Source organism: Phaethon aethereus (assembly GCF_964289735.1).
Source record: "Phaethon aethereus genome assembly, chromosome: 3".
Taxonomy (NCBI): domain Eukaryota; kingdom Metazoa; phylum Chordata; class Aves; order Phaethontiformes; family Phaethontidae; genus Phaethon; species Phaethon aethereus.
The window spans coordinates 13,487,002-13,490,584 of record NC_138576.1 but is presented as its reverse complement, the minus strand read 5'-3'; positions in this window follow the sequence as shown (position 1 = coordinate 13,490,584).

Below are 3,583 nucleotides of genomic sequence, written 5' to 3'. Positions count from 1 at the left end.
AACAATGAAAGCAAATTCAGTCTTGGTAAATGACCCAGTCCCTCAACTTTACTCTGACAAATTCTCACTCATGCCATCGCAATAAACTTTGAATGAGAAAGAGCTATAAGTTTACTTGCTTTTGATCTGTCTTCGAAATAAAGGTAATCATTAAAAGTCAGTTTAAACCTGATCCAAAGTCAGCCAAGATTCATGCAGTCTTTCTACTGAATGCAGTTCAAGTTGGAACCCAACTTAAATTTGAATTCTTTCGTATTAGTTGTTTCCCCATCAGTAGTTTGTAATTTTCTTCAGTGGATTCAAATGCAAAATATCAACATGCCTTTGAAAGCTGTTATTGAACAGTGGTTTGTTCTGATGTCAAGATACCCAGCTGAGGTGAATGTTTATTATTCTTTGCTCAGATAAGCAAAATTTTTTGAGTGGTTTTAGGAGCAGATCCTTCCTCTGTGTGCTCCAGAATCCACACTTAGACCCATCCTATCAGCAGACACTCCTTATATCGCAAAGAAAGCAAACACGAAAATGGGCATAAAATGGTGAAAACATTTATTTTCAAATGCAAGCAAAACCCCAGAATATAATAATACAAATATATAGTATTATTTATTCTTTAGTTTCATTTTAGTAAATGCTGCAGTTCTGTAAGTAGACTTTTTTTAGAATCTATGTGATAAAACAGCGCTGTGATTTTATCAGTTGTTGCATGCTGTTGCTGATGGAAATGTTTTCTATCTATTGAGTATTTCCAGTTGAACAGTTATTTATGGTAATAAAAGCCAACTGTGAAGATTCTTGTGATTGCACCGTACAGTGAGTCTGCAGATTCACATCCAGACATTACTAAGGAAATTTTGGGTAACTCCACTACTGCGGCAGAGCACAAAACTCACGTTTTGGCACATGTAAGGTAACATGTCTTAAAACATGGTATTTAAAGAACATTTATTCAAAGTGGATACAGATGGAAGAGACCAGAGAGAGTAAGTCAAAAGGAGTTCCTAGTAACCCAGTAAGGCTGAACTGCTGAACCCTGCTGTGGAAGTGAGCATCGCTGGTGACGCTGGCAGGTAGCTGAGTGCTACTAGATGGAAAAGATGATCCATCAGCGCACATGGAAAAAAAGTGACAACTTGTAGGAATGAAGAGGTTTTGTTTGAGGTTTTTTTAGTTTGTTTTCAGCTTGGCAATTTGAAGGCTAATGACTTGAACAGGCTTTGAATCAGATCCTCAAAGATAAACTAAATGAGAACGAAAATCAAGTCATTTATTTTATATTGGTGCTTGTGTTGCTTCTCTTTTGCTGTTGTAGAAATCCCAGCACAGGACAGCAGTAGATAGTGCTCAAAGAAAAACCTTTCGGATACTGGGAACACTTAGATACTTACTTGCGTCTCCTGAGGATCAGTTTAAGATTTGGCATCTCCTCCAAGCTAATATTCCAGGATCTCCATAGTCCACAGTGGAGACACACGAGGCATTCCTGAGGGTGAGTCAGCCCACCCTAACATCGGAGTTGAAGAAAGAATGAGGATGTTTAGCAGTCTGTCTCTCCATAGTCTTTAGAAGATTGCACATAGGAGGACATAGTTTGTTACCTCAGACAAAGCCCATGGCTGTTGCAAGTGGTGTCCCTTGAAATGCCAAATGAAAATTAAGGTTAGAACACCTGCCACCTGTATTTGTCAAGATGTCTGGCAGGCAGGACTCAAAAGTCTATGCTTCAAACAGCCTATCAAGTCAAGATGAACAAAGCTGTGGAAGAATTAATCTGCTTCAAATGGAGGCAAAAATATACTTTCTAATTTTGAAAAGAGATAATAATAAAAAAAAAAATTAATGCCGTTAAAAAGAACATGAGAGGATGTCCCATTAGTAGCTCTGATGCCCGCACTCTGACCATGAATTATTTTCATTCTGCTTTCAACATCAGGGAGGTAAATGACCCGTCACTGCAAAGTCTAGAATGCTGTTTCATTTTTATGATTCTTGACCCATGAAGTCAATACAAGATGTCTCAGAATTTCTTCCTACAAAAGTTTCTAATACAATTGTGATACAATTGAATGAACACCCCACGAGAAATGAACTTTCCAAATACACAAAAAATCCCAGACTGACTTTCCACGCGAGGCCAAAACCTGCTATTTCATCAGCCTTTGTTTTACACAGAAATGGCCCCACTACTACCTGGCATGAAAACAATCTGAATTAAATTGAAGCCTGTATTCTCAGAGATAAAAGCCACAGACGTTTGCTTATTAGTCTTTAGTTGGCTGATTTTTATTAAGTATAGCATTTCAAATTGTTCTTGGGTTCATTGTTACAGGAAGAGAGGACAGATTTTTTTTCAATTTTATTTCAAAATTATGAAAGAACTGAGGGATCTCAAACTTCCCAACATGAACAGTGGTCAGTGGCTTGGGCACCTATGTCAAATTCTATCAAAATTGTTCTGACTTTTCTCAGTTCTGTTACACTATGCCTCTTGATTCAAACTACTTGCATACCTGTAATACTTGTATCGGTAAAGAACCAGTTTCTATTTGGAAAATACATACAATAAGGAGGACTACTGATCCTTGTTTGAAAAATAATCTTGTCTCAGAAGTAATATTTTTCAATAAAATAATTTAAACTAATTTTCAGATAGCATGCATCTGAATACTTTTGCTGACTTCATTCAACCTACAGTGGATTGTATTATTTAAAAATCTGGCCAATTATATCATGAATGACAAAAAGAAAAAAAATTGGTCTTATTTCCACATCTCAATTGAAGTAATTACAGTTGTACATGAATCAGTACAGCGGGTCTCAATGTGAATGTGAAACCACTGAACAAAAGGAATCTTCATTAGCTTTTTAAGCATCCAAATTTAATAAAGCAAATGTCACTTTGACAGGCTGTGTAAAACAAATGTGGCATTCACCCTGTAGTTTTAAAACACAGCTGCATAGAATTGGCTAAATCAGTAGTTACAAATAAGCTTTTGTTATATAAATATCATACATATTATTATGAACATATACCTGAGTATGTGTAATCCAAAATTAATCAGAAGAACAAATATGTACATTTCATCTGATACATGTAACAAAAATCTCCACAAAATATTTCAATTAGGTTGGCTAGATAACAGTTTTCTCCACATTAAAAATTTTCATAGAGACATAAAACCTGGTTCAGTCTTACATTGATGTATACACTATGTCAGTAACTAGGACCATGTATACCTGTTTGGTGAAGTACATCTAAGAATCCTAATTCAAGTCACAGATTCAGAGAATCATTAAGGTTGGAAAGGACCTTCAAGATCATCAAGTCCCACTGTTAACCCAACACCATCACGCCCCCTAAACCATGTCCCAAAGCACCACATCCACACGTTTTTTGAATACTTCCAGAGATGGTGACTCTACCATCTCCCTGGGCAGCCTGTTCCAATGCCTGACCACTCTCTCAGGAAAGAAATTTTTCCTAATATCCAATCTAAATCTCCCCCAGTGCAACTTGAGGCCATTTCCTCTTGTCCTATCGCCAGTTAGTTGGGAGAAGAGACCAACACCCACCTCACCACAA